Source organism: Thamnophis sirtalis, unplaced genomic scaffold (assembly GCF_051295495.1).
Source record: "Thamnophis sirtalis isolate CommonGarterSnake01/CBP01778 unplaced genomic scaffold, rThaSir2_p1.2 scaffold_12, whole genome shotgun sequence".
Taxonomy (NCBI): domain Eukaryota; kingdom Metazoa; phylum Chordata; class Lepidosauria; order Squamata; family Natricidae; genus Thamnophis; species Thamnophis sirtalis.
This window is the reverse complement of record NW_028261392.1, coordinates 53,458,407-53,472,819: the sequence shown is the minus strand read 5'-3', so window position 1 is coordinate 53,472,819 and position 14,413 is coordinate 53,458,407.

Below are 14,413 nucleotides of genomic sequence, written 5' to 3'. Positions count from 1 at the left end.
ACTTCACAGTGCTTTTACAGCCCTCTCTAAGCAGTTTACAGAGTAGTCAGCATACTGCCCCAAACAATTTGAGTCCTGATTTTATCAGCCTCAGAAGGCTGAGAAAACCTTAAACCTGGTGAGATTCGAACTGCCAAATTGCAATCAGCAGAAGTAGCCTGCAGTACTGCATTCTAACCACTGCACCACTGGAGCTCTTGCCATATAGACATCTTAATATAGATTAAGCTATATAGCAAAAGGAAATCCAACTTAACCAGCTTTCTCAAAAAGAGCCATAGCAAGATTCCCTCCTTTACTCTAAGCTGGTTTTAAAACAGCATCTAATGTCTGAACTGCAAATTTTGATCATATGTGTATTAGGAGAAGTATTAGCTAGAAATATTACTGAAAATGGGGTATGTCCTTCCCAGATTGAACAGTTCTAAATTACTTTTTGATGTGGCATCTTTAGATGTGGCAAACTGACATAATATCAAGCCAGCCTCCCTCAGTAACCAAGAAAGGAAGGCTGACACATAATGCAAACTTTAAAAACTTAAGAATTAGGCGACAAAAGGATTTCCTGTTATCAAAGCTAGCTAAAATGACCCACTTGGAGAAGAGCAAAGAGCACTTTCAACTTGCATCACATGAAATTAAGTGTATCCAGTCTGTATGTGAACTCTTTTCCATCTCTGGACACTGTACCTGCACACAGGTCATATGTTTAATGATCTTTTTGCTTGTGTTTAAGAGTAGACATTTTTCCACCAGTTGGAATGTGAGCAGTGGAAAAACAAGTTGGCTAAAACTCACTTCCTAAAATAGCATTACTTTAATTTCCAGAAAAAACAAATGCATATCACTTCATAAAGGATCAAGAACTTTTGTAAATTTTAAAAATTTCTGAACTTTTTTTTAAAAATGTTTTTTTTAATTTTCATTTCTTTAATTTTTTTTCAATTTTTAAACCTTTTTTCAACTTTCAAATTTCTTTTTTCAATTTTAGGTTTTTTTTTCCAATTTTTAAATCTCTTTCAATTTTCAAAGTCTAATACTAATACAATCCTTGATTATATAACCAAAAGCATAGAATCAAAATCATGTGAAGTATTATTTATAAAACCTTAGTAAGACCACAGCTGGAATACTGCATCCAGTTTTGGTCACAATACAAAAAAGATGTTGAGAGTTTGGAAAAAATGCAGAGAAGAGCAACTAAGATGATTAAAGGCCTGAAGACTAAAACAGCTGAAGAACAGTTTCAGAATTTGGGTATGGTTTTTCTCTAGACTTAGAGAAAAGAAAGGGTGACACGATAGCAGGATTTTCTACTTGCATTTTTACATGCTTTCGAACTGCTAGGTTGGCAGAAGTTGGGACAAGTAACGGGAGCTCACTCCGTTACACGGTGCTACGGATTCGAACCACCAAACTGCCGACCTTTCTGATTGAGAAGCTCAGCATCTTAGCACCTGAGCCACCGCATCACCTTGATTTTACATTTAGTAACAATAAAAAAGAAAAACATTTGTAATATCATTTCTCTTTTCCTCCCTCCTTCCCTCCCTCCCCCCCCCCTCTCTCTCATTCTTTTTCTCTCTTTCCCTCTCCCCCTCTCTGTTTCTCTCTCTCTCTCCCCACCTGTGGGGGGAGAAGGAATCCCTGAACAAGTGCTGGGTGGTGGGAATGACATCGGAAGGCTGCCAAGCCCAGGAGCAATATGCCCATGCTCAGCTGTCTGGTGGGAAGGCGGGGCATCCTAACACAGGCAGCTCTGCAGGAAAAGAAACTGCTTTTTTTTTGCCGAGCTGACACAGGGTCACACTGTGGCTCTGTGTTGTAATGGGCTTCAGGAGGAAGGGACCCCGTCTCCCCCATTGTGAAGCATGCAAGTGAAAAAGTTCATTCAATCAATTCCAACTTTGCCAGATCTTTTTTTGCGCAAGAAGTTGGATTTGAATGAATGAAACGCGATGGAGAAATGCAATCGGAGCTGTGTCTGTGCCCACAGAGAGGGTTTTGTGTGCCACATCTGGCACACATCCCATACGTTCACCATCACGGTTATAGGGTCATCTGCTTAAGCAGAGGGGTGGGGGTTGAACTAGAAGATCTCCAAGGTAAATTCCAACTCTATTCTGAATTGAATTGAATTATGCAAAACAACCTGTGCCACAATGGGTCATTGTTTGAGAAACATTTTCTTACCTAAATAGAAATAGAATGACTATGAGTGGGGTTGGAAAGTTGCTACCCCAGTCAGGGATGGTGCTGTTGTGGCCCATTGGCTGCCAGCAGTGATAGCTGCAGAGTCAGGCAAGATGGAAGGAGAGCCTGGGCTAGCTTCAGAGCCTTTAGAAGGCTCTGATAAGAATGAAAATTATAAATTGACAATGGCAGTAGCCTACAAGGAAAATATGTATAAAATGTTCTATAGATGGCACCTTCCACCAGCGAGACTGGCTAAAATGTACCCAAACACATCACCGGACTGTTAGAAATGTAGATAAAATCAGGGAACATATTACCACACGTGGTGGTTATGCCCAAAAGCTAAACAATATTGGAATAGAATAAGAAAATGCCTTGAAGAAATAACTAAACAGCAAATAAACATTATTTTTATTGGAAATACCTACAAGGAAATAGGATTTTAAAAATACAATATTTAATTGTACACATCATAATGGCAGCGAGAATAATATACGCACAAAACTGGAAGAACAATAATAATATACCAACAGAGGAAAATGTGATAAGGAAAGTTTTAGAGTGTGCAGAAATGGACAGTCTCACAAAAGAAATAAAAGATAAGGAGGAAACAGAATATTATATGGTATGGAAAAAGTGGTACGAATGGTTAGAGGACAGGTTTAAAGCTTAAGGAAAGATGCAGAAGTTAGAAATTAGCAATGTATATGTAGAGATGAATAAACATGTATAAATGGAAATGATACACAATGAAGGACTGTAATTTACGGAATGTATATATTAGTATCAAACAGTATGTATAGACAAAAAGAAATTGAAATAAGGGAGGAGAAATGCATACACAATGGATATATACCAATGTGAAAGTGTTGTACAGGAGGAAATTGTAAACAAAAATTATTTTTAAAAAACTTTTTAATAAAAATGTTTTTTTTTTTTAAAAAAGGCTCTGATAAGGAAACATCATCAGAGGTAGAGGTAGGGCCTTATGTCCTCCCCCAGGTGGAGAGGCAGCTGTCTTTGGGGCAGTGGTGGGTTTCAAAAATTGTTCGAACCTACTCTGTGGGTGTGGCCTCCTTTGTGGGAGTGGCTTGCCGCCCATGTGACTGGATATGAAGATGCCGACGACACTTGTCAGAATCACCTTAAATTACCTCACACACAGCACTGGCATGCATAAGAATATGATGTAAACTTGTTTTTTAAAAGGCCTCTTTGGTTTGCGTTAAAACAACTTCAACACACGCAATGTTCTGATTTTACCACAAACGCAGTAGCCATCCTTACCTTTCACAGAGGCACTGAGTTTTATAAATATGAGCATGATAGTGTAGAATAATCATATCCAAGGACAGTGGTGGGTTTCAAAAAATTTTGGAACCTCTTCTGTAGGTGTGGCCTGCTTTCCGGTTCCACTGGTGGAACCTCTTCTAACCGGTTCGGTAGATTTGACGAACCGGTTCTACCGAATAGGTGCGAACTGGTAGGAACCCACCTCTGCTTTGGGGCCTGAGCTGAGTGAGGGTGAGGAACAGATGGGGCCCATTCCAGATGCGCCTATGACCAGAAAAGAAAAGAGAGGAGAGCAAAGGAAAGCAGTAAGTTAGTTCTCAGGGAGGGGCAGACATAGACAATAGTCAGCCCCTCCCTGGCTGGGAAATAAATAGGAGGGGTTTGGGCGTGGCCAATTGACACAGACAACTCTTTGTTTCTAGTATACAATAGCAGTAGCAATAGCAGTAGACTTATATACCGCTTCATAGGCCTTTCAGGCCTCTCTAAGCGGTTTACAGAGAGTCAGCATATTGCCCCCAACAATCTGGGTCCTCATTTTACCCACCTCGGAAGGATGGAAGGCTGAGTCAACCCTGAGCCGGTGAGATTTGAACCGCTGACCTGCTGATCTAGCAGTAGCCTGCAGTGCTGCATTTAACCACTGCGCCACCTTGGCTCTTATACAGCAAGCCACGTGGATTTCTTGGATAAACCCAGGTTTGTTGGGACTAATTACATTTGATTTTTTTATTTATCCCTGTGACTAAAAAACTGTTACTGCCCTGTTATAAAAAGGGGGTTGTTTTACTTGCAAGTAAATGTCTTATCACTACTTGCGAAGGCTCGGTCAGAACAGGTGCATAGGGGTGGTGTGGGTTAGGACGTTTGCCTGGAGATGCTTGGGAATGTGCAAAAAGTGCCTTGGAGGTAAGGGATGGTGCCCTTACTTGAAGTACTGTGCGGGTCAGGAAATTGGTAAAGATTATGGGAGCCTGATGGGTGTGGCATGGACTGGGAAGATCATGTGGGGGGGGGTGGTTCTTCCCTTTCCAACAAGCAGGTAAATGGCTGCTGCTGGGGAAGCAAGGGGTTACAAGACGGGCTAGGAAACTATCACAAAATGTTGAAAATAAAGATTATATAACTGTAGCAGCAGCCCAGCAATGCAGCAGTAACAAGTAGCACTGAAAAAGCCACATTTCCCCTAAACTTCATTCCCTTGGAGCCAGGTACCAGATTCATGAGGAAGACATTCTGTAAGTTAGCCTATGTGAGAGATCTTGTACTCAAAAATTGTTGACTTGTGATGCACTGTTTCATCCAATTAAAGATCATGACAATGAGAGTTTTAGTACGTAGATGATATTATTTGCAGGCAGTTTTACTGAGAAACACCAACAAAAGGTATCTCACTTCTACAGTATGAACTAGTATTCTTTTATTTCATTTGACCTTTTCAAACCAGATCAAGACGAAACCAAAGCATTTTGTTTCTACAAACAATAGACAAAGTCCTCCCTCACTAGCTTTATATAGATGAACTGATGGAACTGTTTCCTAAATCTTCCATCAATATTGACAAAAGAAAACCAAATTCTACTAGTGGAGAATAGACGGTCATTTAGCCTGCCCAGTTCTGTCTTCTAGTAGAGAAGAATATCCTGGGAACAATGAAGAAGGAATAGCAGACAGCTGCCCTCATCTCCTCACACATTCTTTCCTTTGCTATCATCCTCACACACAATATGTGAAGTAGACCTTAGGACAGTGTTTCTCAACCTTGGAGACTTGAAGTCCACAGGATTTCAAGTCTCCAAGGTTGAGAAACACTGCCTTAGGATCTGCTAGGCCTGATTCCAGTCACACAATTACCAATTGCCTGAATGGTTCCTTAAATTGCAAGCACAATGGGCCAATTTGCATCCAGCCACTGTTAGGAGAAAGTGGGAGCTATGATTCCATCTCCTCTTGCTCCAGATTTGATATGGATTAAGAGCTTCCTCTGTAGTCATTTTACATGATGTTACAAACTTTTTGCACCATTTCACAACTATGTTCACACCATTGCTAATTGCACAGTCACCATCAAGATTTATTTTCTCCTTCATTTCAGTGGGAAAGTCTTAAGAACCGAAGCCCTCTAAGCAATTTGTCACACAAAAAACTCTTGGTGTCACAGTGCTTGCTCTGAGGAGATGTTTTAATCAGCCACGGGAGTGCTGTAATTCCCTTTATAGAAAATATGTCTCATAACTTGGAGAAATGAAATCATAGACTGTGCAGCAACAAGGGAAGCAAGAAGGCTTGTGGTTTGGTGACACATTTCACACTTATTGATAGGAAACTCTGCCACATCAAACAGATTCTGTTGTGCTCAACAATAAAGGAAAATGTCTCAGCTTGCTTTCATATCTGTGGTCTCAAAAAATTAGCAGAAAAGCTGTCAGAAATAGAATTAAGATATTATATATGTACTGAGACCAAGTTGTTTCTTTTTTATGTGATTGGATGATGACATTTCTTGCTCTGGGAGTCCAAATATCCTGATTTTTTGAGAAACATCTTAATGCACTCTTTAAGAAAAGAAGGCAGCAATATGAAAGTGTCCATTTCTCACATACTATTGATAGTTTGGGATACTCAGCAATATGAACTGATATTGTTCTTATAAGTACAGGTTTTGTATAAAGTGGCCAAATAGATAGCTAAAACCCACCTATAATAAAAACACTGAGTGTTACCTTCCATGGGTGATGTTCTAAGTGTCTCATAGTTAGTGACATTTTCAGATGTTAAAACCCCTGTTGCAGCAGCCTGATGTTCTTAGTTAGTTCAGCCCATCTACATATTTTAAAAGCAATTATAGAATACAGGAATACCTGATCCAGGTATTAAACTTGCAACTTTTAGGAAGAAAGCAATTGTATTTTTTCTATCAGAAGTTAGTTGAGGGAGGAAAACAAACTTGGCAAAGTTGCTACATATACAATATCCTTGAAATCTAATGGAATTCCTGGTGACTACAATATTTCAGTATTTAAATGGGGGGGGGGGGAATGCAATCACAGTATGTAAGCCAATGCCATTTTTCCAAATACCAATGCCATTTCTCCAATGATAAATTTCTTTAATTTAAAATCTAAAACAAAATAATTATATTTTAAAATCTAAGAAAACATATCAAGTAAAATAGCTCACCTTTTAATACTTTAGCCCAGGGGTAGTCAACCTTTTTATACCTACTGCCCACTTATGTATCTCTGTTAGTAGTAAAATTTTCTAACCGCCCACCGGTTCCACAATAATGGTGGTTTATAAAGTAGGGAAGTAACTTTACTTTATAAAATTTATAAAGCAGAGTTACAGCAAACCCCTACCGCCCACCATGAAAGCTGGAACGCCCACTAGTGGGCGGTAGGGAGCAGGTTGACTGCCACTGCTTTAGCCCCTCATTCCAACTTTTCTTCCTGAGAATTTTGTTTTCGTGTTGAACTGCAACAGAACGTGTGTTTGTGTGTGTATATGTTTATTAGGAGTTAACTTATCTTGCAGCTTAAGGGATGGTACCAGTGACAGAACTTTGGATTTCTGGACCATGGTTTACATTATCTGCAGATAGGGCCTATGGCAAGAGATGGATTATACTTCATAAGGATTGGGAAGAATGTATTTGGGGAACATTTGGCTTGGTTCAAAAGGCTTTAAACTAAAACTAGAGGAGGAGGAAGGTCAATTTTTAGGACAAAACCCAAGCATAAATCCCAAGACAACAAATCAGACAACAAAGACGGAAGTATGGAGAAGGACGAGGTACTCAAATATACAACAGAAGATGGAGAAAGCAAATGCAGGTTTAGTCGTGAAAGGCTCAAATGCTTCTACAGTAATGCTCAAAGTATAAGGAACAAACAGGGAAGTCCTACTATACAATGGCAGGTATGATATCATTGCATTACTGAAACTTGGTGGGATGGAAACCAAGATCGGAACATATTACTAGAAGGATATAATTTGTTCAAAAGAAGCAAACCCAACAAAGGAGAGGAGGAGTTGCATTGTATGTACAGAATTATTACACCACTACTGAAATGTACAATGAAAGCCTTCTTGAAAGTATTTGTGTCAATGTTAGAGGAAAAACAAATAGCATTGCTATAACTATGTACTACAGGTGACCCAAAGAATAAATAGATGAACTTTTTGCAAATCAGTTAGCTGAGCTGTGCAGGAAACACACCATTGTAGTAATGGGGGATTTTAACTACCCTGACATCAATTGGGGGACAAATTGCAGCAACTGAGAGAATGAACAGGTCCCTGACCTGCCTAGCTGACAACTTTATTATCAAAAAGATGGAGGAGGAAACTAGAGGGTCAGCTATACTGGGCTTAATTTTTAGTAATAGCAATGAAATGATTGAGGAAGTGGAAGCTGTAGGAACTCCGGGGGACAGTGACCATGTCAAACTAGAATTCACCATAATGCAGGCCCAAATAACTGAATAAAATAAGACTGGTGTTTTAGATTTTAAAAGAGCTGACTTCAATAGACTAAGAAAGACAATAGGAAGGATTCCATGGATGAAAACGCTAAAGGGGAAAAACAATTCAGGATAGTTGGTAAACTTAAAAATATGAGATAATAAAGGCTCAAACAAAAAGAATATCTCAGAGAAAGAAAAACAAGAGACTCAGATGAAACCAGCATAAACAAAGAGCTCTCTGGCAAACTGATGGCCAAAAAGGACAAGTATAAAAAATAGAAAGAGAGGCATATAACTAGAACAGAATGCCAGCAAATAGCTCAGACCTGCAAGGATGGAACTAGAACTAGCAACAAATGATAAAAATAACAAAAAAAAAGTTTATTTAATAATTAAAGAATAAGAAGAAAGTGAAAGAAATGGCCAGTCAACTGATGAGAGAAGATGGCAAGTAAGGGACAGGCAGTAGGGAGAAAGCAGAACTACTTAATTCCTTCTCTGCATTTGTCTTTACACAAAAGGAAAAAATAATCCAACCTTTCAAAAGCAGTACCATAAAAAAAAGAATAGGAATGCATGCCAAAATAGGCAAGGAATACCAACTGTTTTGGACAAGTTCAAATCTCCATGATCAGATGGTTTATATCCCAGTGAAGGGGAACAGTAATAAGGATACAAACTTGTTGATTAGTAGAAATATTTGTTTTCTGTAACACACATATATTATGCCTTGCATTTGTGACATATATGCTTGCATGCTTTTTGTTCCCTGCAACTGACTTCCTGTGGCACTGTTATTAGGGTCTGTAGATCTGGCAAATGTCAAAATGTGTGATCCTTGCCATTTGAACTCTTATCTGAACTCTTGTTTGTTTCCCCCTCCCTTGAATTGTGAGCCGCCCTGAGTCCCTTTCAGGGAAAAGGGCGGCATACAAATAAAGTAAATTCAAATTCAAATTCAAATCAATCTGCAATCAATGGGCATAGAACTTATCCCAGAATGAAGCTGTAAAGAGCTGTAAAACGGGCACCTTTGATATGTCCCCCTTCTGCCTGACAACGTATCTCATCTTTGATCTGTGCCCTTCACAACAGGGGGCCAAATGGCTAATCCTGGGAACAGAGGAAAGAGATAATGCTGATAAGGCTAGTGAGGAGTATCGTAAAGCCAGGATGTTATTCTATGATGTCTCTAACTGTATAAAATGAGCTACACCTTCTCTGAAGGGTAGTTCTTCCCTGCATATCCTTGGGGTATGTTGGGAACAACTGACCATCATGTCTTTAAACTTTGATCAAAGATTAAATGCTGATTGTTATTCAAGCCTCCGTTTAAGTCTCATGTTTGGCCCATTGTGTCTTGGATGTGTTCTCAAACTTCTATGGGTCTCAACGTATTCTCAAACCTTACATTTGGCGCCCAACGTGATGGAACTTGAAGGCTCCGTTTTCCTTCAAGGTAGCCACATCTGGCTTCCCATAGAGCTGAACTCCTTTGAGGTTCAGCAGGCCTTCAACATGGTGGACTGGAGAAACTGGCGTGGGCCACAGACGATGTCAAAGAGCGCTCCCGGTGAGTTTGGACCGGTAACATGGGCTTGGGTGGACGGTGGACACCAACAGATCCTGATTCTATCCGGGCCTGAATGCCAAAGAGCTTGAATTAGGTAGTAGGGAAGATTGTACTCTGCAAGGTGAGTAGATATTTTATTTTCTTTTGGGGGGGAGGAGGGGAGTGTTGCCTTGTGTGTGCGTGTATGAGAGGAGGGAAATTCCTACTAGAGGCTTGCTCTCCAAGTGATTGTGGAGATCCAATTTGCATTTCTGATTATTCGCGAGAAGATCAGCCAGAAAGAATCATGTTGAAAGGTGTGTGACTGTTGGAATAAACATAAAACTCTGAATTGCAAGGCAGGGATTTGACCAAACTCCGAGTCAGCAGGGGTGGCCCGAAAAATCCTTTTGAAAAAAGGGGAGTTTGTCAGTTCCGAGCTTAGAGTAGCACGAGAAACCCCCCCAACTGATAAATCCCCAGAGAAACTCAGGGGAGGGTTTTAACCAACTCAAACCCTACTGACAAAGCCGGAGAAATTCTTTAGCAAAAAGAAGGGTCTTTGGCAAGCCTTGAGCTGACAAAGCCCAAGAAATTCTTTAGCAAAAAGAAGGGCCTTTTGTCATGCCTTGAGCTTGAGTGAGGAAAATCCCTCAGAAAAAACCTCTTTAAAAGAGTGGAGCCGTGTTCCTCTTTGGGCTGCGTGCCAGCCCACAGGGATACTCTAGAGGCTGCTGCAACAATGAGGAACCATAGTGGCAGCCTGTTTGCAACAAGTAACTTTGTAAGAAAATCAGAGCCGTATTCACCTCTGGACTGCATGCTAGCCCATTGGGACACAGTAAAAATGTAAGATTCTGAGATGGCAGGACCGAGGCTCGGACAGCTGAGGTAACAGGCAGAACGATTTATTAATATCAACAAGGTAAACGACAACTATATACAGATTCAGCACCTTGCCCTGCTTGACAGCTATTTATACAGGAGCTGTCAAGCAGGGCAGCCAATTGGAACACAGCAAACAGCCTGCGCTCAGCCAGGCATGCCTTAGCCAATAGGTGCACCTCAGCAGTTGCCGGTTGTCATTCATATGTCGAGGACTTGCAGCCAGTCGTAAGTCAAGGACTTAGGGCCAGTCACAAGTCAAGGACATAACACTCCTTCTCCCCCCAGCAGAGACGCATGAGCAGTGGTGGTGCATGCATAATTGCTTAAGTAGGCGAGGTGGCACCGGACCTGCCCAGAATGTCTCAGTTGTGGCTCAGCGGCCAGCAAGGCAGGGAGTGGAGCTCAGGGTGACATCATCGTGGCCCACCCCTGCAGGCTGAAGAGAGGAGCCAGGTATGTCGAGAAGCGCTGGCATGACATTTGAGTGGGGGTATGGTCAGGCTGCCGGAAGGCAGTGGCAGAGCAGGGAAGGCCTGACTGGGGGAAGGCCTCGATCAGTAGGCAATGCCTCAGTTGATCCATATGGTGCCGCCATTTGCTGCCATTTGGAAGTCCGATCCTGTAAGAACAGGGGGCGGTTTCTTTAGTGACAGTGGCAGGCACCCACCTAGGGTCCCTGGTGAAACTCCTGGAGTAAACCAGGTCCCCTCCCCAAATTGGCACGGTGGAACCCCCAGGTTGCAAGGCAGTGGAGTGTTGTAAGATAGGTGCCAACTGTTCAAAGTGGTCCGCAGGTGTTTGCCCATCAGCAGCTCCGCGGGGCTTTTATTAGACAGGGGAGAGGGGGCAGTAGCGGCATGGCAGATTCCCAATCTGGCCAGAAATTCCTGAAAGGCAGCGGCAGCAAATTGGGACCTGTTGTCAGTCACTATGATGTCCGACAGTCCATGGGTGTCAAACAGGCACCGCAATCCCCAGACAGTAGCCTCAGTGGTAGTGGATGCCTTGAGCAGGAACTCCACCCACCAAGAGTAGGTGTCCACCAGCACCAGGAAAGTCTATCCATGAAAGGGGCCCACGAAGTCCATGTGGACCCTTGACCAAGGGCCCCGCAGTACTTCCCAGTCTCTACTGGGCACTGCTGGAGGAGCCGGCCGGGATTCTTGACAGGGAGCGCAGCAGCTGACCCAAGTCGCAATGGCCTCATCCATCTTGGGCCACCAAGCTATGCCAGGGTGGCCCAGGTGGAGGCAGTGTAGGACATGGGTGTGAAGGGAGGGAGGAATGATCACCCTGTCCCCCCCAGAGCAAACACCCACCATGAAGGGAGCGCTCTTCAAGGGGTGGAATTCTTCAGCCCCCTTGCCCAAAGGCCACCCCCTCTGTACCCGGGAAAACCTGGGATAGGATGGGGTCTGCCAAGGAATGGGCTGCCACATCCAAGGACGAGAGAGATAGGCCCAGGGAGGCAATGGAGAGGACCAAAGAAGAGTGGACGTGGTCAGGATCAACGACGGGCAGGGGGCAGCGGCTGAGGGCATCAGCATGCCCCAGCTGCTTGCTTGGATGGTATTTCTGAGTATACTAATACTCTGCAAAGAACTCCATCCATCGGGACATTCGAGGAGAGAGAATGGGTGGGGCAGGACGATCACTGGCCAGAAGCCCAAGGAGAGGCTTGTGGTCAGTGAGCAATGAAAAATGCCATCCATATAGATAATCGTGGAACTTTTTAATCCTGGACACTGCAGCCAGAGCCTCCATGTCAATCTGGCAGTAGTTCCTCTCGGTGGAGGAGAGTAAAAAGCTATAGGGGCTTCAGAGCCATTGGGGAGGACATGGCTCAAGACAACCCCCACACCAAAGGGGGAGGCATCACATGCCAAAGTCAGTGGCATACTGGACTAGGACAGCTGCTGATGTAAGCATGGCTTTGACAGCAGTGAACGCATGTGCTTCACGGCTGCCTCAGTGCCAGACTGTCAATTGGTCGAGCAACCAATGGAGTGGCTCGGCTAGTGATGCCTTGTGAGGTAAAAATGGCACGTAAAAATTCAAGAGGCCGAGGAACGCCTGCAGCTCCTCCTTGGAGGCAGGAGTGGGGGCATTCCTAAAGCTGCAAGTTTGAAAGGGGTGGAGTGGATGCCCTGGGCATCCACAAGGAAGCCCAGGAATTCCACCTGTGGCACAGCAAAGGCGCATTTGCTGCTGTTTAATTTTAAGCCTGCATCCCTAAAATGGTGGAGGACCTTCCAGAGGACTTCGATGAGCCCTGATCGACTGTGGACAGTGATCAGAATGTCATTGAAGTAGGGAAGAATGCCAGGGACCCCATGGAGCAATCGCTCCATGAGGCTCTAAAAGATCCCCGGGGCAACAGAAACTCCAAATTGCAAACGGCGGCAGCGGAAAGCCCTTTGGCGGGTGACAATGGTCTGGGCAGCCGCAGCCTCGTCATCCACTGGGAGCTGCTGGTGGGCCTGGGCCATATCCAGTTTCGCAAAGATACAGCCCTGCCTCAAAGAATCGAGCAGGTGCTGCACCACTGGAACCGGATATAGCAATAGCAGTAGACTTATATACCGCTTCATAGGCCTTTCAGGCCTCTCTAAGCGGTTTACAGAGAGTCAGCATATTGCCCCCAACAATCTGGGTCCTCATTTTACCCACCTCGGAAGGATGGAAGGCTGAGTCAACCCTGAGCCGGTGAGATTTGAACCGCTGACCTGCTGATCTAGCAGTAGCCTGCAGTGCTGCATTTAACCACTGCGCCACCTTGGGTTTGCCTGGAGGCCCCTATTGATTGTTGACTTATAGTCAGTGCAGATCCTGATGGACCCATTGGCCTTAATGGGGACCACTATGGGTGTGTCCCATTTGGAGTGGTAGACGGGCTCCAGGACTCCCTGCACCAACAGTTTGTCAAGTTCGGCGTCAACCTTGGGCCTCAAGGCAAACGGCACTCTGCAGGCCTTGAGCCGGATAGGAGCAACCTGGGGGGGGGGGTCTAAATTAAGGGAAATGGGGGAGCCCTTGTATTTACGGAGCATGCCATCGAAAACGTCAGCAAATTCAGCAATGACATCTTCGACAGAGGAAACCTCGGCAGAAGTCTGATGGACACCTTTGAGGGACAGCCCAAGCAGAGGAAACAAATCAAGGCCCAAGAGGGCTGGCAGGGGCTTCCCTACTACTAAAATGGGAAGCCTGCCATGAAAATGGCCATAGTCTACCCATACAGATAGGCTTCCCAGGGTAGGGATTTCAGTCCCCTGGTAGTCCTTGAGAGTGGTGTCCTCAGGGGCAAGCTGGTGTTGGGTCATCGTTGGGCAGAGGCGGATCAGGGTGCTCCAGGAGAGCAGGAATCTGAAGGATCCAGAGTCCACCTCCATTGAAGAGGGAGTCCCTTCGATGTGGAGGGAGACGATAACCTTCTTGGTATCAGCCAAAGCCTTGCTGACCAAAGCCTAGGGAAGATGTTGCTTCCAAGTGATCGCGAAACATTCCTCCCTGGCTGGTTGGGAGCAGCATTGCGGGTGGCTCCCAGTAGTACAGTAGTCTGTGGGAGCTGGCAGTGGCAGGTTGGCATAGCAGACATGGGCCAGATGCCCCTCCTTATTGCAGCGGTGGCAAACTGCTGCTTTGAAAGGGCAGGTTGTGCAGGTATGGTTGCCACCATAGCCCAGGCATTGTCCAGCAGGTTGTCTGATAGGAGTTTGGGAGGTCATCTGTCTGGGCTGTGCCCTGAGACAATCGACTTGGTCCTCCTCAAGGTCATCTAGAGGGGCCAGTTCGTTGATAAGGCAGGTGCGCATCTGAGGGGTGACCAACTGCTGACATCATTGTATTTTGGCAGTGGACCATTCAGAAAGCTCTGAAGCTCTGGCTTTGTCCACTGCTGACTGCAGAGTGATGTCCGACTGGACCAGCAACTTCTGCTTGAGGTGGATGTCTCGGACCCCTCATACGAATTGTTCCACTAGCGAGTCATCCAGGTCATGGAACTCACATTCGATTG